The following is a 26720-nucleotide window of genomic DNA, read 5'->3' on the forward strand; positions in this document are numbered from 1 at the left end:
TCAGGATGGCTGGTGGTTACATCTCCTTAACCTACAAAAGGAAAAGAAACAGCTTGGAATAACAGTTAATTGCTTCCAAACCCACCTTTGAGTTTCTCCAGGCACCTAGTCCCGGACATGGTCACTGAAGAGGGAGGGGGATTGCAGGAGAGGAAGAAATGTGCAGGGGAAACTTCAGACTCTGCCCTCACCTTTCTGACGGACTGAGCCACGCATGCGCAAGCCACTCGCTAACAACAGAAGATCTGAACTGAGGCTGGCGCTGCAGCCAGGAGCCAGTTTGCGGTTCAAGACCAGCTGAGATCACTACCTGCTGAACCAAGAGACACAGTCATTGGTGGAAAATAACAGAATCCAGAATTTCCACCACACCACATTCATAATGTCCAGGACACAGTGCAAAATCACCCAACATCCAAAAATCAAGTAAATGGGACACATTATTAAGAGAAAAGAGGATCAACTGAGATAGATCCCAAGATGACCCAGGTGTTGGAACTGGCAGATAAGGATTTTTCTTCATGTGCCATAAAGCTCGGTTATTAGGTGCATAAACAGTCTGTATTATGTCTTCTTGATAATGGACCCTTTTGTATTTCACAACGACCTCCTTTATTCCCGGTCATATTCACTGTGCCTGAAATCTGCTTTATCTAGTATTAGTATAGCTTCTCCAGCTTTCTTTCAACTAGTGTTAGCATGGCATGTTTTTCCACTCTCTATTTTTAATTTATTTGTGTTTTTATATTTAAAGTGGGTTTGGGGTAGGCAGCATGTAGTTGAGTTTGCTTTCCTATTCAATCTGACAAATTATGCCTTTTAAATGGGGTTTTTAGACCACTGTCATCTAATGTTACTGCTGATAATAGTTAGATTTGAATCTATCCTGCGATTTGTTTCTTATTTGACCAATCTGTTTTTTGTTTGCTTTTTCCTCTTAGACTGCTTTTTTTTGGATAATTTAAGTATTTTTTATGATTCCATTTAATCTTTTTTGGCTTATTCTGGATAAGTCTTTGCTGTGTGCATGCGTGTGTGTGCATGCCTTAGGGTTTACAGTAAACATCGTTAACTTTTCACAGTTTATCTTCAAATAATATCAGACCACTTCATGACGCCTGAACAACCTCACAACAGTACTCTCCCACCCCCACTGCAGCCTCCGTGTCCATGTTGTCACACGTTTTATTCGACATGTTACATACCCCACAGAAAGTGCTCTCTATCCCTTTCTTCACATAAGGTTTCCATATTGTGTCATTTTCCTTCAGCATCTCTCAGCGCTGATCCGCTGGTGACCGTGAATTATCTCAGCTCTTGTGTGTCTGAGAAAGTTGATATTCTATCTTATTTGTACCCTTTGCTGCCAGGCATAGAATCATAAATTAGCAGCTTTTTTTCTCAATACTCTGAAGACCTTGCTTCACTCTGCTCTGGCCTCAGTTCCAGTAAGAGATCTGCCTTCATTCTAACCTTTGTTCCTCTGCACTCAGCAGGTCTTTCTATCTCCTGTCTGATTTCATGATTATCTTGTTATCACCCTATTTAAGCAATTTAATTATAATGTGCCTTCTTCATACTTCTTAGACTTGGGGTTCATTAAGTATCTTGGATATGTGGGTTTATAGTTTTTTTTTTTTTAATATGGAAAATTTTCAGTCATTATTTCCTCAAATTGTTTTTTCTGTTTTCTTTCTCTTTCTGGGACTCTGATTACATATATTTTAGGCCATTTGAAGTTGTCCTGCAGTTAACTTTCTGTTCATTTTCTTTGGTCTATTTTCTCTCTCTATTTTATTTTGAATGGTTTCTATGGTATGTCTTCAAGTTCATTAACCTTTTGACGGATTTGCTCTTAATCTCATCTAGTAAGTTTTCATTACAGATGTTTAATTACAGACATTTCATCTCTAAAAGTTTTTGGGTCTTTTTCCTATCTTCCATATTTCTACTTAACATCATCAGCCTTTTCTTTTTTTTACTGAAGTATTGACATACAATATTATGATAGTTTCAGGCGCACCGCATAGTGATTTGACATTTATATACATTATAAAGTGATCACCATGATAAATCTAGTTCCATCTGTCACCATACAAAGTTATGACAATATTGTTGACTTTGTTCCCCATGATGTAATCCCATCCCCATGACTTATTCATTTTATGACTGGAAGTTTGTACCTCTTATCCCCTCACCTATTTCACCCACCCCCGACCCCCTACATTGTCAGTCTTGTCTCTAACTTCTTGAACATGTGGAATATGATGACAGTAATAACATCCCATCTTTGTCTATGAATTACGTCATCTGTGCTATTTGTGGTCAGTATCAATTGAGTGATTTGTCTCCTCATTACATGATGTGTTTTTCTGCTTTTTTGCATACCAGGTAATTTCTGGTTGGCTGGTAGACATTGTGTATTTTTCGTTGTTGGAACCTGGATAGTTTGTACTCCTAAAAATATTCTTGAGCTGTTTCCTGGGGCAGAGTTGTGTTACTTTGAAACAATTGGAAACATTCAAGCTGATTCTAAGCTTTGTTAGGTGGGATCTGAGTAACCTTTAGTCCAGGGCTGACTGTGTTCCACCACTGAGGCCACTCTGAATACTGGACACAATCTCCTGCGAGTTATGGGGCTTTCCTAAGCCATGTGTGGACTGGTTGAACCCAAACCATTCCTGTCTGTGTGAGCTCCAAGAATTATTTCCTCTAATATTTTGGTGTTTGATTCTGTAGTGTTGGGTAGTTTCCTCACATGGGTGCACTGGTCATTACTCAGTGGAAGATGCAGTGGGCCCACGGAGAATCTGTGAAGTTCTCTCTTGCTGCAGTTCTCACTTCTTGGGTGGTCTTCCATATGTGCTCTAGTCACCTCAGCCTCCCAGGACACCCAGTGCCATCTCTTCAACTCAGGGAGAGCTCAGGGGTCCACCTGGGTTCTCCTTCCCTGTGCTGGAGCCTGGAATTCTCTCTCCAGGCAGCAGGGCCATCACAGGGCCCACCTCATCAGTTCCAGGTCTCTCAGGGGTCACTGAACTCTGCTGCCTGAGACCCACTGCGTGAAAACTACTGTTTCATATATGTTCCCCAAAATTTTCAGTTGTTGTGGGAAGAAGGGTAAATTAGTTCCCTGTTATTTCATCTTGGCTGAAAGCATAAGTATTAAACAAAGATTTTAAAGTGATTGTCATAACTATCCTCCGTGAAGGTAAACAAACATGCTTGTAGAAAATGAAAGAGTAGGAAATCTCAGCAGAAAAATTTAAAAAAGAAAATTTTAGAATTGAAAAATACAATATTAGAAATAAATTCTTCACATGGAATTTAAGTAGAGCAATAGAAATTAACATGGAAAATAGAAAGAAAAAAGGGTGGAAAAATAACAGAGCCTCAGTCACTCTTAAGTAAGATCAAACTTTAATATATTTGTGGTCTGCTTCAAAGAAGGAATGGAGAGAGAGAATGTGCAGACAAAAATACTTGAAGAAATAGTGGCTGGAATTATCCAAGTGATGGAAGATAGACATTTGCAAATATGATGCTCAACTAACACCAAGCAGAATGAAGACAGTCCCACATAGAGACACATCAGATCAAGCAGCTGGATACCAAGGCCGAAAAGCAAATGTTGGAAGCAACAGAGAAAAATGACACTTCACACAGAGGGGAATAATGATTTGATTAATAGCTGACTTCTCATCAGAAACTATGGGGACCAGAAGAGAATGAGAAAAGAGATTTAAAGTGTTGAGAGAGAGAGAAAAAAAGACCTGTCAATGCAGAATCGTATATCCAGCAAAAATATCCTTCGAAAATCACTGTTGAAAGACAGCATTTTCAGATTTAGAGAAACTAAGAGAAATTATTACCAGCAAATCTCTACAACAGAAGATGCTAAAGGAAATTCTTTAGGAGAAGGGAAATTATACCAGAAAAGGAATCTCAGATCCTCAGAATGGAATAAGTAGCTTCAGAAATGGTAAATATCTAGGTAAATGTCAAAGGCTACTCATTTTTTCTGCTTTCTCCTTCTAACTTTTGTATAATACACACAACTTACAGTAAAAACTGTAATATTATGGGGAGGGTAGAAGGATGAATAGGTGAGCATAGAGGGATTTTAGGGCAGTGAAACTATTCTGTATGACACAGTAATGGTGGATACATGTCATCAGACATCTGTCCAAACCCACAGAATGCACAACAGCGAGAATGAACCTGGTGTAAACTGTGGACTTTGGGTGATGATGACATGTCAGTGCAGGTTCGTCATCTGTAACAAATACACCATCCGATGGGCAAAGCTGATATAGGGGGGCTGTGCATATGGGAGCAGGGCATATATGTACCAAACACTCAATTTTGTTGGGAAACAAAAACTGCTCTAAAAAAATAAAGTCTTTAAAAAATGATAATATTTTCTTCTGAGGTTCATAAGATATGTAGATGCAGTACGTACAGTTACTACAGCATAAAGGATGGGCGGGGTGGCCCAATATGGCTGCACTATTTCCATATTTTACCTGAAGTACTAAAATGTTCATTGTAAGTGGAATAGGAAAAGTTAGAGATGGAGATTGTGAACCCTGGAGAAATGACTGAAAAAAAAAAATAGCCAATAGGACAAAAAAATAAAACAATGTAATCCACCACATCACCAGAGTAAAGAAGAAAATCATGTGACATGCAGAAAATGCATTTGAAGAAATTCTACATCCATTTATAAAAGTCCAGGAAAGTAGAAGTAGAGGGAACTTCTCTAACTTGATACAAGGTGTCCCTGAGGACCTGCAGTCATCACAAACAGTGAGACTAAAGGCTTCCCCTGTAAGTCAGGATCAAGGCAGAGACATCCGCTCTCATTGTCCCCAGTTAACACCACTGGATTCTTAGTTGGTGTGAAATAGCAAGAAAATCAAATAAAAGGCATACAGATTAGAAAGGAAGGAGTAAAACTGTCTTTTTTCACAGATGACATGACTGTCTACATAAAAAATCCTTAAGAATATAGCAAAAAAAAAGGCTACTGGAATTCATAAATGAGTGTAACAAGGTCATAGGATACAAAGTCAACATACGAAAATCATTTGTATTTCTATACAGTGGCAATAAATGATTGGAAATTGACATGTTTTTTCTTTTGCTTGAGGAAGATGGTCCCTGAGCTCACACCTGTGCCAATCTTCTTCTACTTTGTATGGGATGCTGCCACAGCATGGCTTGATGAGCAGTGTGTAGATCCATGCCCAGGATCTGAACCCGAGAACCCAGGGCCGTGGAAGTGAAGTATGCGAACTTAACAACTGCGCCACCAGGCCGGCCCCCAGAAATTGACATTTTTAAAGTGCAACTTACAATAGCAACAAAAATCATAACATATTTAGGAATAAATCCTATAATATGCCTGTAGAATCTCTATGCTGAAAACTACAAAACACTGATGGAAGAAGTAAAAGAAAACTTCAATAAGCAGGGAAATGGTCTTAGTCTATTCGGGCTGCTATAAAAAAACCCACAGACTGGATAGCTTATAAACAACAGACATTTATTTCCCACAGTTCTCGAGGCTGAGAGTCCAAGATCAAGGCGCCAGCACGGTCACATTCTGGTGACAGCCCGCTTCCTGGTTCATAGCTGGTGCCTTCTTGCTGTGTCCTCACACGGTGGAGGGGACAAGGGCTCTCTCTGGAGCCTCTTTTGTTATAAAGGCACTAATCTTGTTCATGAGGGCTCGACCCACATGACACAAGCACCTCCCAGAGGCCCCACCTTCTAACACTCTCAACCTTGGGGGTTAGGATTTCAACATGTGAATTTTGGGAGGACATAAGCATTCAGACCCCAGCAGAAATATACAGTGTTCGTGGATTGGAAGACTCAGTATTTTAAATATTAATTTTCCTTAAGTTGATCTATACCAATTACAATTCCAGCATATTTTTGGTAGAAATTATGAAGTTGATTCTACAATTTATTTGAGTAGGCAAAGTAATTAGAATAGCCAAAACAATTTTGAAAAAGAAGAACAAAGTTGGAGGCCTTAAACTACCTGCTTTCCAGGCATATTATAACATTACGATAATCAATAGTGTGCTGGTGAACGAATAAACACACAGATCAGTGGAACAGAAGAGAGAATCCAGAAACAGAACCACACATGTATGAGCAATTGATATTTGACAAAGTTGCTAAAATAACTTAATGGAGAAAGAATGGTATTTTAAAAAAGAGGCACTGGAAAAATGGAATATTCATATGCAAAAATATCCACCATAATATATAACTCAAAACAAAACAAAACCCCAAAATCCTTGGACCCATGTCTCACACCACATACAAAAATTAACTCAAAGTGAATCATAGCAGTAAGTGTAAAATCTAAAACTATAAATCTTCTGGGAGAAAATATTCATGACCTCGGATTAGGCAAAGATTTCTCAGGTGTGAAACCAAAAGCACACCCATAACAAATTTTGTTTAGTTAAACTTTATCAAAACTAAGAACTTCTTCTCTTCAAAAGACACTGTTGAGAGAAGGAAAACAAGTCAAAAACTGGGAGAAACCATTTCTGCAACACATATCTGTGAAGGCTTTTTATTCGGTGTATATGAAGAACTCTTAAATCTGAATAACAAAACAAACAACCTCGTAAAAAATTGGCAAAAGATTTGAAGAGGCACTTCAGCAAAAATGATACACAAATGGAATGAAAGTACAGGAAAAAATGCTCAACATCATCAGTCATCAGAGAAATTCAAATTAAAACCACAATGAGATACATGTGTGCACCTTTCAGAATGGCTTAAAAAATTAGCAACAATATCAAGTACTGGCAAGGAAGCAGAGCAACCAGAATGCTCGTACACTCCTGCTGGGAAAGCAGAATGTTTCAGCCATATTGGAAAACATTTTGAGAGTTGCTTGTAAAGTTAAAGAAATGTTGACCATGTAATCTTTCTGATCCAGTAATCTTATTCTTGGATATATGTCAAAGAGAATCAAAATGTTACGTTCACACAAAAATCTGTATGTTGATGTTTATAGCAGATTTATTCACAATTTCCAAAAACTGGAAACAACCCAAACAGACAAACTGTAGATATAAATGTTCTTCAGCTAGTAAATAAGTGGCACATCCATCCAATGGAATATTATTCAGTAATGAAAAGGAATAAGCATTTTATATGTGAGACGAAATGGATGACTATCAAATACAATCTGCTAAGTAAAGAAGGTAAAGCTCAAAAAGTTGTTACATAGTGTGTGATCCCATCCCTGTGAGATTCAGGAAGAAGCAGAACTACTGATAGGGAGCAGATCAGTGTTGGCTAGTGGGGAGGAGGGGCTGCCACAAGGGGCAGACAGGGAATTTTGGGAGCAGCAGAGCTGTTTTCTGTCTTGATTTCTGTGGTGGTTTATGAATGTATGTGTTCATAACAAATAGTACTGTAAAATAAAAAAACTTGACTTTTATGGCATGTGAATCATGTCTCCATTACTTCCTTTGGAAAAACCAGTAGGAAAGTTTTAAAAAGACAAATAAAGGGGAAAAAACTGGAGGAAACGAATAGAGAAAGGAAATAAAGTTACAGACCCAAAACTATGTCAATAGCTATTTATTTTTAATTTTATATATTTTTAATAAAAATTATATATTTTAAAGTATCCAATGCTGATTTGATGTACATATACGTAGTGAAATAACTACTTCAGTCAAGTTAATGGACACCTCATCTCCTCACACAGTTACCATTTTTTTGTGATGAGAGCACCCAGCTACTCTTTTAGCGGATCTCAAGTATTCAGCACAGTAGTATTAACTGTGGTCATCATGCTGTACGTTAGATCTCTGGACTTATTCAACCCGCATCACTGCAGCTTTGTACCCCTGACCACCATCTCCCCCCCTCAACCCCAGCCCCTGGTAACCGTTCTAATCTCTGCTTCTATGAGTTCCATGTGTTTTTCTGTTTTTTTAGATTCCACGTATAAGTGAGATTATACCATATTTGTCTTTCTCTGTCTGGCTTGTTTCGTTTAGCTTAATGTCCTCCAGGCTCATCCGTGTTGTCACAAATGGCAGGATTTCCTTCTTTCTCATGATTGAATAATATTCTGTTGTGTATATGTACCACATCTTCTTTATCGATTCATCTGTCAACGGACACTTGGGTTGTTTCCATATCTCGACTACTGTGATTAATGCTGCAGTGAACATGGGGGTACAGATATCTCTTTGAAATACTGATTGCATTTCCTTTGGATATATCCCAGGAGTGGGACTGTTGGATCACGTGGTAGTTCTACTGTTAATTTTTTCCCTTACGTTCTTTTATTTATCATATATGTGCAGATCTGTTTTATGTACAATGATTGGTTCTATCAATCATACCAAGGTGTTCTATTGATACTATTGCTAATTTTTTGAGGAACCTGCATACTGGTTTCCACAGTGGCCACACCAATTTACATTTCCACCAATGGTGCACAAGGGTTCCCTTATCTCCACATCCTCAACAAGACATGTTATTTTTTGTTTTTTTGATGATGGCCATTCTAACAGGTGTGAGGTGATATCTGATTGTGGTTTGGATTTGCATTTCCCTGATGACTAGTGATGTTGAGCACCTTTTCATGTATCTGTTGGCCATTCATATGTCTTCTTTTGAGAAATGTTTATTCATATCCTTTGCTCATTTTTCAGATGAGTTACTTGTTTCTTGCTATTGAGTTGTATGAGTTCTTTATATATTTTAGATATTAACCCCTCATCAGATTACAGTTTGCAAATATTTTCTCCCATTCTGTAAGTTGTCTTTTCACTCTGTTGATGATTTCCTTTGCTGTGCAGAAGCTTTTTAGTTTGAATGAATCCCATTAATCTACTTTTACTTTTGTTGCCTCTGCTTTTGGGGTCATGTCCAAAAAAAGCATTGCCCAGACCAAACTCAAGTTTTTCTCCTATATTTTCTTCTAATAGTTTTATGGTCTCAGGTCTTAAATTTAAGTCTTTAATCCATTTTGAGTTAATTTTTACATACGGAGTGAGGTAAGGGTTCAGTTCTTCCATGTGTGCAAAACCAGTTTTCCCAACACTATTTGTTGAAGAGACTATCCTTTCCCCATTGTGTATTCTTGACAACTTTGTCAAAGATCAATTTACCATAAATGCATGGAGTTATTTCTGGGCTCTCTCTTCTGTTCCATCGGTCTGTGTGTCTGTTTTAATGCCGGTGCCATGCTGTTTTGATTACTATGGCTTTGTAGTATACATATATATATTTTGGTGAGGAAGATTAGCCCTGAGCTAACATCTGTTCCCATATTCCTCTATTTTTGGTATGTGGGGCACCACCACAGCATGGTTTGATGAGCAGTGTGTAGGTCCGCGCTCAGAATCTGAACCTGTGAACCCTGGGCCTCCGAAGTGGAGCAGGCGAACTTAACCACTATGCTACCAGGCTGGCCCCCATAGCTTTGTAGTATATTTTGAAGTCAGGAAGTGTGATGCCTCCAACTTTGTTCTTTTTGTTCAAGGCTGTTGCTGAACAACCTGTGCTTGAAACTCCTATCCCACCATCTTGTTTGCTCATCATTTTACACATTAGTGGACTGAAGAGTTCAGTTAAAGGCCGAGATTCTCGGGAGGGATATAAAAATAAGACCCAAATGTATACTATCTACAAAAATTGCACTTTAAATATAAAGGCACAGACAGTTTGAAATAAAATAAAAATAAAAATCACAACAATTGGAAATGCAGTAGAGTTGCCTCTTTATGCCTCTTTATGCAGATAGAATCATACATGAGGAAAAATCCGAAGAAACCCACAAACAGTTAGTACAGGTGCTGGAACAACTGGACACCCACATGCAAAAGCGTGAAGCTGGACCCTCACCTCACACCATCCACAAAATGAGTTCAAAATGGATCCAAGGCCTACATATAAGAGCCAAAATTAGAAAACTCATAGAAGAAAACATAGGAGTAAATCTTTGTGACTTGAATTTGGCAATGATTTCTTAGATATAACACCAAAAGCACAAGTAACAAAAGAAAAATTAGACAAATCGGACTTCAAAATGAAAAACTTTTGTGTATAAAAGGAGAATATTAAGAAGGAAAAAAGATAATCCACAATCCAAAATGGCAGAAAATATTTGCAAATCCCACATCCGATAAAAGTCTAGTGGCCACCAGGCCAGCCCCCTCTGCCTGGCAGGATGCCCTGAGTGATAGAGGTCTCAACCCCCCAGCACCTGGACACCGGTCATCTTCCGCACTGCCAAGGAGTGAGTGCTGGACTGTTCTGACTTATTCAGAAACAGTGACGGAGCCCAAATTCCTTTCACAATCACCCTAGAGGTCAACGGCTTCAGTCTGCTCCTAAAGAACACACGGTGTTTGCGAGTCTGAGAACCAAAAGAATTGTCTTCACTTTTCTGAAAAGTGTGTCTTATTATTTCACATTAGTGACCATTTTCAAACTGGCTCCCAGTGGTGCCCTCCCACTTTGTTTATTTCTCTGAAAGTGGCCGTGGCGACTTGGCTGTTCTCTGTTCCCAACCCCCACGGTGTGACAAGGCCGATGACATCCGATTCCTGGGATCCTGACCTAGGTGGAGATTAACTCAGCCTCAGCCTGTGATGGGAAGTGATGGTCCCAGCTCTTCCTCTTCTCCCTCCCCTGTTCTCATCCTCCTGCTCTGCACAGTCTCAGAGTTGCCTGACATCACCACTGACAAGCCCTGCAGAGCCCAGAGATTTCTCTTTGAAGAAAAGAAAAACTCTGGAGAAATCAGAGGGATAAATAAGGAATGTACCCAATTCCTGCCTTGTCCTTCTCCCAGACTAATCCTGCTGATGGCCAAGAGGATGAACAATGAGAGAGAGTGGTTTCTCTCATTAGAATTTTAAAATCCTCCAAGTAATGGATCGTTTTGGAGCATCCTGTGTTTTCCTGCTTGTCCCAATAATATATTATTACTAAACTTGAATAATTTTAATGGGGGAAATTCTTTATCTCATAAAAATGCTGAGCAGGGGATCCATTTAAAAAAATGTTATCAAAGTAACTCCAGGGGTTTACAAGGAACAAGGAGCCTACACCCCTGTGTTCCAGACATCAGCTGAGACATTCTTGCCAGGAGCCAGGGCCCTTGGAGGGAGGGGTGCCCATGACCCTCCTCCAGCAGGGCGGGCCTTCTCAGGTGCGTCCCCCAACATGGGCGCACACACCACAGGATCCTAGGTTAGCCAGTGGCAGGCAGCCGGCTAGGGATATGGGGACAAGTGAAAACTGCTCACTCAGACTGGGACACCCCTGGGCTAAACTCAGGAGCAAGGTGTGATCCAGGCCTGTAGACCCAAAAACCTCACCATGAGTTCTTTCCATCTGGATACGGCAGTGGAAAGGAGAAGGTGCTGGGTGGGGAAAAGCATTACGCTGAAAAGAGCTCCTGCCTCTGCCACCCGCCTGGAGTTTGGTCTCCAACAAGCATGGGTTTTCTCACCTTTAGAGAAACGAGGGGTAGAAGCCATCGAGTTTCCTCAAGTGCTTGAGGGGCCTCATTTTCAGAGCTGCTCAGCTCCCTTCCCTGCCCGCAGTGCGTCCACGGGACCCCAGCCCACGGCCCCTCCCTTCCGATCTTTCCCTTTGGAAGCTTCAGATGTGCCCACTCAGGCACCTAGTGGTTTGGGGTCCTGAGCTGACGCAATTTTAATGAGTTTCCATCATTTTCAAAGGGAAAAATGGGAGGGAGGTGGCTTGTTACTGAGACAGATCGCAGCACACCTAGAAGGACAGGACACTCATTTCCATTTACCTCGTCTGATGACCCTCCAGTTCCATCAGTGGTTGAGTGAACGCGGCCTGTTCTTCCCAATCACGGTGCAAGTGTGTAATTTCTCCCAGTGGAATTTGATTTTAATGAGAGGCTAGCTCATAGGAGAGAGTCATTATCTAGATAGCATGCACGGGTCAGGTTAATTTTAAATCAGCTTTTAGGTCAATCTGTCTTAATTAATCCATTAACTGTTTTTGAATAGCAATTTCAATAATTGTTTTAGCATAATACTTGGCAGTGTAATTGCTTTTTGGAATCTGTTCATTGAGATGTCAGAGTCAGATCCGGGGCTCCCTCCCTGTGCCCGAGTTTGTGTGTGTGTGTGTGTGTGTGTGTGTGTGTGTGCGTGCATGTACAAGCATGTGGGGGGTGCTTCCTCTGATTATTAATGAATGCATTTTCACGAGGCTTATTGATATCAGGGAGCCCTGCCTTTATTTTTAAAAAATTGTTAAATAAAATTTTAATGTTAGAATAGTTTTAGATTTACAGAAAATTGTGATGATAATACAGAGTTCCCATATACTTCACACCAAATTTTCCCTGTGATTAGCACCTTACATTAGTATGGCCCCTTTGTCACCATTAAAAAACAGTAGAAAAGATCAATGAAACAAAGAGCTGGTTCTTTGAGAAGATAAACAAAATTGACAAACCTTTAGCCAGACTTACTAAGGAAAAAGGAGACAAGGCTCAAATAAATAAAATTAGAAATGAAAGAGGAGAAATTACAATGGACACCACAGAAATACAAAGGATTATAAGAGAACACTATGAAAAACCATATGCCAACAAATTGGACATCTAGAAGAAATGGATAAATTCTTAGACTCATACAACCTTCCAAAACTGAATCAAGAAGAAATAGAGAATCTGAACAGACAAATCACATGTAAAGAGATTGAAACAGTAATCAAAAACCTCCCAAAAAATAAAAGTCCAGGACCAGATGGCTTCTCTGGAGAATTTTACCAAACATTCAAATAAGATTTAAAACCTATCCTTCTCAAACTATTCCAAAATAGAGGAAGATGGAACACTTCCTAACTCATTCTATGAGGCCAACATCACTCTGATACCAAAGCCAGGCAAGGACAATACAAAGAAGGAAAATTACAGGCCAATATCATTGAGGAACATAGATGCAAAAATCCTCAACAAAACATTGGCAAACCGAATCCAGCAATACATTAAAAAGATCACACAGGGCCGGCCCCGTGGCTTAGCGGTTAAGTGCATGCGCTCCGCTGCTGGCGGCCCGGGTTCCGATCCCGGGATCGCACCGACGCGCCGCTTCTCCGGCCATGCTGAGGCCACGTCCCACATACAGCAACTAGAAGGATGTGCAGCTATGTCAGACAACTATCTACTGGGGCGTTGGGGGAAAAATAAATAAATAAAATCTTTAAAAAAAAAAAAAAAACACACACCATGATCGAGTGAGATTTATACCAGGGACACAGGGATGATTCAACATCCGCAAATCAATCAACGTGATACACCACATTAACAAAACGAGGAATAAAAACCATATGATCATCTCAATAGATGCAGAGAAGGCTTTTGACAATATCCAACATCCCTTTATGATAAAAAGTCTCAGCAAAATGGGTATAGAAGGAAAGTATCTCAACATAATAAAGGCCATATATGACAAACCCACAGCCAACATCATACTCAATGGGGAAAAACTGAAAGCCACCCTTCTGAGAACAGGGACAAGACAAGGGTGCCCACTCTCACCACTCTTATTCAACACAGTACTGGAGGTTCTGGCCAGAGCAATTAGGCAAGAAAAAGGAATAAAAGGAATCCAAATAGGCAATGAAGAAGTGAAACTCTCGCTGTTTGCAGATGACATGATTTTATATATAGAAAACCCTACTAAAGAATCCATCAGAAAACTATTAGAAATAATCAACAACGACAGCAAAGTTGCAAGGTACAAAATCAGCTTACAAAAATCAGTTGCATTTCTATACTCTAATAACGAACTGACAGAAAGAACTCAGGAATACAATCTCATTTACAATCGCAACAAAAAGAATAAAATTTGGCTTATTATGATTTCAATCTTCTGAAATTTATGGAGGCTTGCCTTGTTTCCCAACATATGGTCTATTCTCGAGAATGTTCCATGAGCACTTGAGAAGACTGTGTATTCTGCTGTGTTTGGATGGAGTGCTCTCTATATATCTATTAAGTCCATCTGGTCTAGTTTTTCATTTAAGTCCACTATTTCCTATTGACTTTCTGTCTGGATGACCTATCCATCGATGTAAGTGGGGTGTTAAAGTCCCCTACTATTATTGTGTTGTTGTTAATATCCCTTTGAGGTTTGTTAATAGTTGCTGTGTGTACTTTGGTGTTCCTCTGTTGGGTGAATATATATTTATAAGTGACATGCCTTCTTGGTGGAGTGACTCTTTTATCATTATATATTGCCCCTCTTTGTCTCTCATTACCTGTTTTATCTTGAAGTCTACTTTGTCTGAAGTATGGCAACAGCTGCTTTCTTTTATTTGCCATTAGCTTCGAGTATCACCTTCCATCCCTTCACTCGGAGCCTGTGTTTGTCTTTAGAGCTGAGATGTGTTTCCTGGAGGCAGCATATTGTGGGGTCTTGTTTTTTAATCCATCCCGCCACTCTGTGTCTTTTGATTGGAGAATTCAATCTATTTACATTTAGAGTTATTATTGATATATCAGGGCTTAATGCTACTAGTTTATCACCTATTTTCTGGTTCTTCTGCACTTCCTTTGTTTCTTGTCCTGTGTGTTTTGGACTACCAATTCAGTTTGGTAGTTCTCTATGATGGTTTTCTTAGTTTTCTCTTTATTTATCATACATGTCTGTGTTCTGATTATTTGCTTAGTAGTTACCATGAGGTTTGTATAAAAAATCACATAGATGAGATAGTCCGTTTTCTGATAGTCTCTTATTTCCTTAGACTAAGTCAATTCCATCCGTTTCCTCTTCCCCTTCTAAGTTATTATTGTCCCAACTTATTCCATCTTGTGTTATGGTTTGTGGTTAAAATGACAAGATTATATTTATTTTTGGTGTTTTCCTTCCCTTTATCTTTGCTGTTATAATTAAGTATTTGCTAACCTGTTCTGATAGAGAGCTTCAATTTTTCTGATTTTGTTTACCTATTTTTCTCCTTGCTCACGGATTTGTATCTCCCCCCCTTTTTTTTTTCCAGGTATGAGGGCCTTCTTGAGCATTTCTTGTAGTGGGGGTCTTGTGGCAATGAACTCTCTTAGCTTTTGTTTATCTGGGAAAGTTTTTATTTCTCCATCATATCTGAAGGATATTTTTGCTGGATATTCTTGGCTGAAAGTTTTTGTCTTTCAGAATTTTGAATATATCATTCCACTCTCTCCTAGCCTGTAGAGTTTCTGCTGTGAAATCCGCTGAGAGCCTGATAGGAGTTCCTTTGTACCTTACTCTCTTCTGCCTTGCTGCCCTTAATATTTTTTCTTTGTCATTGACTTTTGCCAGCTTTACTATTACATGCCTTGGAGAGGTTTGGAAAAACTTCAAACTTCCCCAGGTTTGGACTGTTCTCAGTTATTATTTCTTTGAACAAGCTCTCTGCTCCTTTTTCCCCTCTCTTTTCCTTCTCGAATAGCTATAATCCTTATGTTGCATTTCCTAAATGAGTCAGATATTTCTTGCAGAATTTCCTCTCTTTTTTTTAGGCTTAGTTCTGTCTTCTCCTCCATCTGGAGCATTTCTGCATTCCTATCCTCTAGATTTCTAATTCTATCCTCCATACTCTCAGCTCTGTTCTTTAAAGATTCCAGACTTTTCTTTATCTCCTCCATTGTGTTTTTCATCTCCAACATTTCTGACCGGCTTTCTTTATAGTTTCAATCTCTTTTGTGAAGAAGTTCCTCATTTCATTGAACTGTCTATCTGTATTTTCTTGTAACTCATAGAGCCTTTTTATGATAGCTATTTTGTGTTTTGTTTTTCTTTTGAGGAAGATTGGCCCTGAGCTAACATCCGTTGCCATCTTCCTCTTTTTCTTTTTTATCGCCAAAGCCCCAGTACACAGTCATATATCCTAGTTGTCGGTCCTTCTAGTTCTTCTATGTGGCATGCAGCCTCATCACGTCCTGAGGAGCGGTGAGTAGGTCCGCGCCCAGGATACCTACTGGCGAACCCTGGGCCGCCAAAACAGAACGTGTGAACTTAACCGCTACTCCACTGGGCCAGCCCCCATGATAGCTATTTTGAATGCTCTGTCATTTAGATTATAGGTTTCTGTGCCTTCAGGATTGACTTCTGGGTGCTTGTCACTTTCCTTCTGGTCTGGATATTTAATATATTTTTTCACACTGTTTGACGGTGTGGATTTGTGTCTCCGCATGATAGTATCTGGTTGCAGCTTCCACCTGCCACCATTGGGTGGGGGTCAAGAGCTGTATATTCTGAGCCCACAGTGATCCATGGATACTTTGGCCGACTGGCTGTGCTGGAGCACGGGACAGGGGGAGGGATGCTTTCTTTTGCCTGCCCAATCCCAGGGGCTTCTCGCTCTTCCTTTGCTATCTGCTCTCCTGGGGTGCTAGCTTGATGAAGATACCCCTCAACAGTTCAGTCACCTCTGTGTGGGGGTTTCCCATGGGCTGTGAGCGAACTTGGAGAGTCACAGTTTTCCCACAGAGGGTCGCCTCTCCCCCTCTCTCTGCAAGCCATGCGGTCCCGAGGTCACTGCCATTGGGGAGCAAGAGGAGCTCTCCCTACCTCCTTCCACTTCCTCTGGGGGGGTGTCCAGCACCTCCACGTTCAGATGTATAGCTGGGTGGGTCTCTCAGATGTCTTTTGTGTTGTGTGAGTGTCCTCTTTTGGTATATGAATGTCCTTTTTGTTGTATCTTAGTGGGGAGAGTCTAAGGGGAGAGCTTGCTCCATCATGATGCTGACATTATCTCCCAAATATTTTATAATAATATATGGACTGTAACTTTACTCAAATTGTGAAAAAACCTTTAGAGACTGTCATCAAAAGTGTAATGCTGCATAGCTCAAGTTGTGCAGCCCATTCTTCTCAAAGAACCAACACTGCTAATTCTAGCTCTTTCTCCTTTACAAGTATTTAAATCATAAAAGAGTACCCGGTATGTAGCATTTCTATTCTTGGCTCAATAAATTATTCAACATTCTTTTAGCAAGCAAAAATAAGTTAAATACCACAAAAACGTTCACCCTCAAAACACAGATTTGCAAAGATACTGGAGACGTCCAAAATTAACCAACAGGCTACCCCTGGGCCAATAATTTTTAAAAACTTCCTTACCATGCTAATACTGTGCTTTAATCTTGGTTGGCTGTTCCCATTTTTCCTTCTGAACAAAAAACCTGAGACTGGTTTTACTGCTGCCCATATCTGCCATTTTCGACACAAGCAACAGTAATGGAGGAAGACCCAAATGTACTATCTTTCACATGCAGGCACTTGGTAAAGCTGCCAGGGGTGGCCAGTGTCCACCTGGAACAGGTACAATAGTAACCATGCCTTCTCCATCCAAATTCTAGTTTCATTCTTGCCTCCACAATAACCTTCAAAGCTGACCACATAAGCAACTCATCCACGCATCCGTGCAATCATTCATATATTCAGGGCTCTGAAGATGAATATGAAAGCCACTCAGCTAGGATCAACAGGGAAAACAATCAGGTAAGTACAATACCTGTCAGGGACCCTGACAGACTGGACACCCTAACCTAGCAGAAGGACTCAAGGAGGATTTCACAGTGGAAATTACTTTTCAGCTAAGACCTGAAGGATGGGTAAGAGTTAACCCAAAATTGGGGAAAGCAAGAGTAAAAAGACGAGGGGAGAACATTCAGGCAGGGGAACTAGCATGTTAGAAGGCTCAAAAGTAATAAATAAGAATAATGATGATATTGACAAAAATAATGATGAATAATAAATTATTGACTCTCTGGATCAGACACTGCTTTAAGGTTCTATATGTATTAACTCATTAAGTTCTCATAAATATCCTTATCCCCATTTGACAGATGAAGAAATGGACGCACAGAAAGTTGAAGTAATCATCCCAAGGTCATAGGGCGAAGAGGTGGTGGGACTTGGACTGAACTGAGGCGCCTGAAGACAGAGCCTACCTGCTTACACTGTGCTACAAAAGATCTGGTCATGCTTCAGAAACTGGAATTTTGGTCCATGAAGAATTTTAGGGGGAGGCTGGCAAGGGTGGTGATGATGAGAATTAAACCAGGGCAGATAATGGAGGGTCTGGGAAGCCCCTGTACCAGACACCTCTCATGTCCTCCTCACATCCTCCTGGCCCACCTTTTCTTCTACCAGCCACAGCTGCAGCAACCTGCTGTATGCAGTGAACCTGGCAGCACCTGCGTCAGGTGCATCAGGTGCTACCAGGGCTGCAGCACGGAAAGCCTGGATGTGAGGAGTCAACACCTCCTGGGACAGCCCTGACCAACAGGGGTCAGGAACCAGTAGGTAAACAGCCCCTTCTTCCTTGCCTTCAGTGGACACTTGTGGGGAGAAGAGGGGCAGACTACATGGCTCCTCTGAAAACCTGGAGGGATGGAACCCTAGGTTCCCACAGCAGTGATCAGCTCCTACTTCATTCTGCCCAGCCCTCCTCTTCAGTTTTATGTGACTACTTCCTACAAATTACCACCTACATGCAAACCCTCCTCTCACACTCTGCCTTCTGTGGGGAACCAGATTGAAACAGCCATGTTAGACAGTTTAGATTTTATCCTTCGGGCAGTCAAAGACAGCATATTTTTGGCAAATCATACCTTCTCTCTTCCAGGAAGCAACAAGAGGCTGAGCGAGGGGAACAAACTCAGCAAAATGATGGCTTGGTAAAGGTTCCCATTCTTCTCTCACCTCACCTCTCCCACCACCATTACACCAGGAAGCCACCCAAGAATAGGGTGCAGGAAAAGTCTATACCCTGTCTTCTGCTCCGTTAGCCAGAGGCTAGAAAAATGGCAGCTGCCCTGGACTCCTTCAGCCTGGGGCCCACTTCTGAGGCCACGGCATCTACAACACTGCTACTTCTTCCACCATCTCACTGGCTCTTCTCGTCTCCTCTAGACCTACTAGAGACATATGGCTACCTGACTGGTACCTTTGGAAGTACACTAAATCTTAAAACCAAAGAATAAGCTTGAAGATGAGGAAATAAATGGAATAGATAGATGATTTGGTTTTAAAATATTCTTGGCTTCTCTCTCTTCTGGATGAGATGTTTTCATTTCTCACTCATATTATGATGTAAATAAATCACAGATTAAATGCTATAATAGCCAGAAATTTTTCATATGAACAATATTGGAGGTAACACCATACATCTGGCTTAAGGATGAAGTTCAGTTTCTATAAAATAGAATTAAAAATATTAACATTTTGCTCTTAATATTAGATTAAGTAACATAAAAAGGATAACGTATATTATCCACTGCTCATAGTAATTTTAACTGTCATTATCATATATCCAGGAATAAGTGAGACACCATGTAACCCTGCCTACAACAGTTTGTTGAAGGGCCAGCTACAGCAATTACGCCTTAATCAATACACAGGCTCAAGGTGTTTAAATTGTGGCCAAAAAGAAAGAAAGACCACAAGGCATCTTTCTTTTTTTTTTTCAAAATTTCTTCTTTAAATTTATTTATTTAATTAATTAATTTTCATCCCCAAAGCCCCAGTACATAGCTGTATATCCTAGTTGTAGGTCCTTCTAGTTCTTCTGTGTGGGATGCTGCCTCAGCACGGCTTAACGAGCCATGCGTAGGTAGGTCTGCACCCAGGATCTGAACCAGCAAACCCCGGGCTGCCGCAGCGGAGCACGGAAACTCAACCACTATGCCACTGGGCCGGCCTATAATCCATCTTATTCTTAAGACATTTAAGCAAAATAGCTTCCTGAGATAACACAAATACTGAATGATGAAAAGAAGATAATTTTTATCTTATACTAATTTTAACCAAGTTTATTCTTACATTTGACAGTGATTATATTAAATTGCAATGTTTAGGTGAAACTACTACACAGCAGAAATAAGAGAATGGTAAAAGTACTGTAACTATGGTATTTCTAACATATATTAGGGTTAAATTTTTATTGACTAACATATGCAAATTGGTTTAAAAACTGTTACCGCTGTCCTTTCTTACCTGCATATATCAGATTGATTATGTTCATAAAGTTTCTTTTCCAGGTCCAATCTCTTCTTTTCACTATAATACAGAAAGAAAATGTTTTATGAATAATTACACTGATAAGTAATAGGCAGTTGGATTTAGAACATGATCTCCTTTGAAATCACACCTTTGTAAGAATGCTTCTCTGGCCTCTCTAAGAAGCAGAAAATGCCAGCTGCGTTTGAAACTCAAGACAAAAATACTTAGCAGTCATCACGGAAGTCTAAAAAGCAAAAAGGACACTGAAATGAAGCAAAAACAAGATTCTCAAAGTAAATGGGGAAATACAGTAAGAAAAGGCTGGGAAGCAGGTTCAATCACTCAGCAAGTATTTCTTGAGTGCCATGATGAGCCAGGCACAGTTCTAGGTCTGGAGACTAATCCGGTGTACACCAACCAAGGCCCCTGCCCTCAGGCAGCTGACATTCTAGGGGGAAGGAGAGACAATAAACAAGATAAATATGTAAAATATGATATGGCCAGACTTCTCTGAGACGGTGACAGTTGAGTGATGGGGATCCCACCAGGTCTGGACACAATGCCTCCACAAATCCACCCTAGATTGAAGACTGGTGGCTTGCTCTGTTCCCAACTAGACACGCCTGGGCAGAGCCAAGTAGCTGAGTTAGGAAGAGGTCTCTGAAAAGTAGACCTGCCCTCACTCACATTTAATGAAGACTAGGCCCCCTAACACTATTACTTCAAATTTGGGGGGATTTCTTTTTACAACTTTGTAACATCGCCGTGATTTGTCACTGACTGCTATCCTGTGATGATCAGGTGAGTGCTGGCAGTCAGCTAGAGGACAGAGCTTACCCTGCACACCCAGCCTGGGCAAGAGGTAGGGGAAACTGGGCAGCAGGGGTGGTAGCAGCCAAAACCAAGGGGCTAGGGGTAAAACTGCTAAATGAGAAGCCATCTCAGTCCCAAAAAGAGTCCTTGGGAAGTTTAACCACAGAGGGCCCCGCTCAACCACCACCAAAGTACCAGCTTCAATCCCATCTAACTGAAGCCAAACTGCGAATCTAAGTTAACAAGAACTAAAGGCCAAAAGAGAAATCACATAATGTCTGAGAGAAAAATGCTAAAGAAAAGACTGAATCAATGACAAGGAGTCCAACAGAAGGTGAGCCTAGCTTGGCCCCCTGAGGGACAGGGGCTGAGCCCACATTCCATTTGTGAGCTCTTAATTATTAGTTTCTGTTTTCCTTCAGAGAAAAAAAAAAAGCCCAAAAGTTACTCTGTTAGCTAAATTATAGGTTAAGTAAATTTCTTTGCTTAGCATAATCTAGAATGGAAACCATCATTTAACCAAAATTCTTTTAATGGGAAAATGGGGTCCAAAATCCAAACACTGAATCTTTGCTTGGGGAATAATCTCTTCCTCAGTTGGGGTATGCCTACGTTAAAAAAAAAGGAAAAATAATTAAAAGAAAAAAAATTACAGAAACAAATTTTTAATCTAATAGCTTCACACAGATCTTTATTTTCTCATTAAGAAGACTGAACTCAGAAGAGAAGTGAAAGAAATATGGTATAATTGCTTCCACGTTAGAAATTTTTATTTGTCACTTTCCTCCCTTCTAAGGTTCAGTGATCAATAGGATATTTAGTTCATGAAAAATGAATGTCCGGACAGAGTGAGCAATTCGTCACTAAATTATGAGACAGACCCTTAAAGGCATCTATGACCTTGTGCCTCTGATGTCATGCTTTACTTCTGTGGAATTTCTGCCAAGAAAGCATGACTGGAATCTGGTCATGAAGAAACATCAGATGGACCCAGCTTGAGGCTCACTCTCCAGAATGAAAGCTGTTCTCTATGAAACTGTCAGGAACAGGAAAGGCAGGGAAAGACTGAGGAATAGGCACAGATGGGGAGAGACTGAAGAGACATGGCAAATGGGTTCACAGATGGACTCCTGGACCAGACGATAAAAAAGACAGTGCTAGGACAGTTGGTGAAATTTGACTGGGGTCTGTGGATTGGTATATCAGCATTGATTTCCTGACTGGGAGGGTTATATGGTGATCACAGAGAGAGCACCCTTGCTTTTTGGAACTATGCACTGGAGTGCTTAGGAGTGATGGGGCACCAGTTCTCAAATGGTTCAGAAAAGATTAATAATTTTAGATAGAAAGAGAAAGAGAAAATATAACAAAATGTTAAGAGTTGAGGAATCTGGGTGAGGGAAATATTAGAGGTCTTTGTCCTCTACTTGCAACTTTTCTGTAAGCTTGAACTCATTTCAAAATAATTGTAACAATTTACCTCTGACTTCTAGTGAAGAAGGACCACAGTCTCTTTGGGAATCCACCACCTCACGAGCAGCAAGTTCTTTTTAATAAAGAACATAAAACTTCTTTGTTCTTGCTCTATCTCCAGTAGGGACAGACTGGTCAAACTTCTTCTCTAGCATGACACTTCCTACACTGAAAAACCACAAACACCTCTTGGCCTTCTATTCCAGGCAAAATGATGCTACTCTAATTCACTCTTCATCACAGGCCCATTTTCTAACCTCAACATCCATGCAGCAGTGCCTCTGAGTGCTGTCTTTCATATGTTTTAAATTTAAAACTTAAAACAAGATATCTACCCCAATAAAAAGCCAGAGAAAGGATTATTGGGAGGATCATTTTGCAATTCCTACAGATTAAATCTCTGTTTCAGAATCTTTGGAACATCCAGCCCCGGGATATGTACCCACTGTCAACGGTTTCAGGCACCTGCACCCCTCACTTGGACCTTTCGAAGTTTTACACAGCTGGGTGGTCCTTAAAGTGTAGTATGTGGTCTAGTTTCCTCCTTTTAAGCCACCTGTTATTCAGTTTTTGTATCAATATCATCTTCAGCTTTACTCAACTAATACCTCAGCGTCAATTTCTGGACCTTTACGATATCTCACCCTGAATCAATATTGGTATTGAAAACACTGGGGCTGGTTAATGGGCCTTTTAAACAGATGTTTTTATATAATTGTAAGTGTCAACTCCACTTACATGTTTCTACTACACTTGTGGCACTATATGCACTGTACAGAGTCATTCCATCAGGCTCTTGTAGATTCAACGACATTCCCACAATGCAAAGAAAACACTGATACAAAAAGGAAAAAATTCAGAATATAAAATTACATCTATGTGTGACTACAGCTAAGACAATCTGGGCTAGAAACACACCAAGTACAAGGGAAAAGCCCAGTTATTAGACCAGCTAACATTGCAATGACCCACCTCTAAGAGGGCTGAGAAAGGGCAGGTTGTTTTTCTCTCTCACTCCCAGGAAATCTGTGGACTGATAAAGCAGCTGTGACTACCCAAGGTCGTAGCCTGTAAATTTCTGGAGCTTTAGGAGACAATGGTCCTTGTGGTCAGCGGGATTGGTTACGAAAAACAGGTACATTCAAACACTCCAATAGGGTACAGACAATGATATTCATTATCTGTTGCTTCACAAAACTACAGCTTTCAACTTTTTTACTTTGAGGCTCTTTATTTACTAGAGAAAAAAAAAATCTGTGGCCATACTTTACATATTAGTCAAGGCCTCTCATTTCTGTGAAGAACCAAGGTTCAGAGAGGCTGAACGACCTGCTCAAGGTCACACAACAGTTCACAGACTGGAACCCAGGTTTCCATGTTTCTACCGCACTTTTCTGTGTATCCAAAATTATTAGCCTCTGTACTTATTAACTATGCATTAGAGTTAGTCATGGACTTTTAAAATGAAAAATGAGTATACACAGCAACATATCTGTACTGACTTAAAAATAAAACCAACCTCCAAAGGCAGAACCATGAATAGGCTATAAAATTTGACTCAAATTCCTTATACAATTTCAACAGCCTCACCTTGCTTAATAGTTAAAGCATTAAGTGTTAAACATTAAGTAATAATCATTACACAGTTATTATACCATAAGGACTATAAACAGCCAGGTGTTCCTAGCACAGGAAGCAAAAATGATAACTCACAATGAACTTAGTTCAAAAAGAATGCCATTTGAACCAGTGACATTTTAAAATTTAGAACTTGGGCTAAGAGATACAAATAACTAAAGGCCTGGGGTAACTAAGCTATTATTCTAAGAGAACAGAGTCAAAAAGCAGTTAAAAAAAAAAACAACTCAAAAAACGAACACACACACAGTACAGAGAACAGATTGGTGGTTACCAGAGCGGAAGAGGAGTGTGGGGAGGGTGAAAGGGGTAAAGCAGGACATGTGTACAGTGACGGATGGAAACTAGACTTTGGGTGGCGAACACGATGGACTCTATACAGAAGTCGAAATATAATGATATACACCTGAAATTTATATAATGTTACGAACCAACGTGACCTCAATAAAAATAAATTAGTAAAATGTAAAGAAAAAAATTACACCCACACCCAGAGGTGAATTTGTTTTATTATTTGTTTGTTTGCTTTTTAACTTGGAGCTGGACTTCAGTATAAGATTTCACTTTGGGGATGGGACAATAGCTTAAATTGGTTTGAATCTATAAACCAAACTTTAGTTTTTCAAAATGGTTAAGGAACCTTGGAGCAGAATTGAAATTTTAAAATTTATTTTAGGGGCCGGCCTGGTGGCGCAAGCTGTTAAATGCGCACGCTCCGCTGCGCCGGCCCGGGGTTCGTGGGTTCGGATCCCGGACGCGCACTGACGCATTGCTTGTCAAGCCATGCTGTGGCGGCATCCCATCTAAGTGGAGGAAGATGGGCACGGATGTTAGCCCAGGGCCAGTCTTCCTCAGCAAAAAGAGGAGGATTGGCAGATGTTAGCTCAGGGCTGATCTTCACACACACACACAAAAAATTATTTTATTATTCTTATTGTTCTTCCCCCTGGTGATTTCTTTTAATGTATTTAATCTTATATATAATGGGTTTTTTTTTTTGTGTGTGTGTGTGAGGAAGATCAGCCCTGAGCTAACATCCATGCTAATACTCTTCTTTTTGCTGAGGAAGACTGGCTCTGAGCTAACATCTATTGCCAATCCTCCTCCTTTTTTTTTTCTCCCCAAAGCCCCAGTAGATAGTTGTATGTCATAGCCGCACATCCTTCTAGTTGCTGTATGTGGGACGTGGCCTCAGCATGGCCAGAGAAGTGGTGTGTCGGTGCACGCCCGGAATCCGAACCCCGGCCGCCAGTAGCGGAGGGCACGCACTTAACCGCTAAGCCATGGGGCTGGCCCCAATGGTTTCATTTTAAACACAACCTAACAAACAACATTAAAGAAACTGGGTTTTTTTTCTTTAAGAAAAAGCAGTTTAAGTGTACTGATGCACAGAGCAATGTCTTGTCTTTTAATTATCAAGTATACGCAGACACAATATCATCTTTGAAATACCACACTGTCCACTCTTCCTGGTTGACTGGAACATGGTCATTATTTGGTGGCAATGTGTGGCTAATGTTCTATACAAGACATTTATACCTCCTGGACATTAGCTGGTTGACTTGGGATTTCTTCCATTCCTTTAACAAACATATATCAAGCCCCTCCTCCACCTAAGGTACTCTATTATCAGCTAAAGCTTCAGCTAGATATGGTTTCTGAGCTCCTGGAATTCTCCATCTAGGCAGGGAGCAAGTCACTCAAGCCACTATCTAGAGTCCTTTAAGAATGCCGACGTTGCATGAGTTAGGGAACAGGCTGATCAATACTTAGTGCAGGGAAGCCACTGAAGGAAGTGATTTTTCAAAAGCTGGAGTTGAGGAGGTTCCTGGGGTGGGTGAGTGGCGGTATGTCAGAAAGAAAATAGGATGTAGAAAAAGATTAAAGAGTAAAATATGGTGAGGACAATTAAGGAGGCCTGTTGTAGATGCTCTAAAAATATTTGACAAAAATTAAATCTAGCATAAAACCAATATAATTCCTTCCTTTTCAAAACCACTTACTTCTGCCTTTACCTTACACGTAACTATTGTTGTCATTTTAGCATTGTTACACACACACAGCTCTCTTCACTAAAATGATTTTGTAACTTTAACACTCATTAAACCTTTTGTTTATCAAGAGATCCAAACATCTATTTCCTTTCTTGTCAACTCATGAGATTTCCAACACCAATTAATATAGCAGCTAAATAATAGTTCCAACAACTTATCTTTTATGTGGTTATTTATAGCAAAGTGCTTTTTAATTTTCTTTCTTTATGTGCTCTTAGATCTAGCTGTCTTCAGCGGTTCTCATCTTTCATGTCTTAATCAAGGTATCATACATACTCCAGAAGCTGGACTTCTCTGTCTGGAAATTTCATCCCTTCGCTGGAACTATGGCCCTCAAAAAGTCTCCCGCATTTAAATAGGGCATATGTTTGACAAACACACACACACTCACCTGCCTGCGTTCCTGGACCTGTCACCACTGATGCAGTGCAGCTGTCAGGGTGGGATGACAATTTGAAGAGACTGCGGAGGGCGCGTGTAGAAGGGAACGAGAGAAATTCACGAGGCTTGACTGAGAGTGACAGGCAGGAGAACTCCTACTCCCCCTTCCGGGCAAATTCAGCGACGCGGCCGCGTCCTTCAGCGGGAGATCTCCAACAAGGGGGTCTCTCCGGTAAACTCTGTCCTCCAGGCCCCAGTGGGAGCTTGGGGGCCGTCGCGGGCGGACCCAGGCCCAGGGGAACCACGGGCGGGGCGA

At 40.5% G+C, this 26720-nt stretch overlaps 1 long non-coding RNA gene across 6 annotated transcripts; it reads right to left on the reverse strand.

Moving 5' to 3' along the window:
* Positions 1–241: 241 nt before the first annotated feature.
* Positions 242–26720, reverse strand: LOC131401986 (uncharacterized). 6 transcript variants are annotated; one of them, XR_009218165.1, is made up of 4 exons: positions 26415–26720; positions 20040–20102; positions 11831–11942; positions 10276–10391 (listed from the first exon to the last, which is right to left on the reverse strand). It is a non-coding gene; the product is annotated as an uncharacterized LOC131401986 (long non-coding RNA). The 6 variants fall into 6 exon arrangements; XR_009218164.1 differs by having other exon boundaries at positions 10276–10417; XR_009218167.1 differs by lacking the exon at positions 10276–10391 and adding an exon at positions 11386–11518.

Source organism: Diceros bicornis (genome assembly GCF_020826845.1).
Source record: "Diceros bicornis minor isolate mBicDic1 chromosome 3 unlocalized genomic scaffold, mDicBic1.mat.cur SUPER_3_unloc_1, whole genome shotgun sequence".
Classification (NCBI taxonomy): Eukaryota; Metazoa; Chordata; class Mammalia; order Perissodactyla; family Rhinocerotidae; genus Diceros; species Diceros bicornis.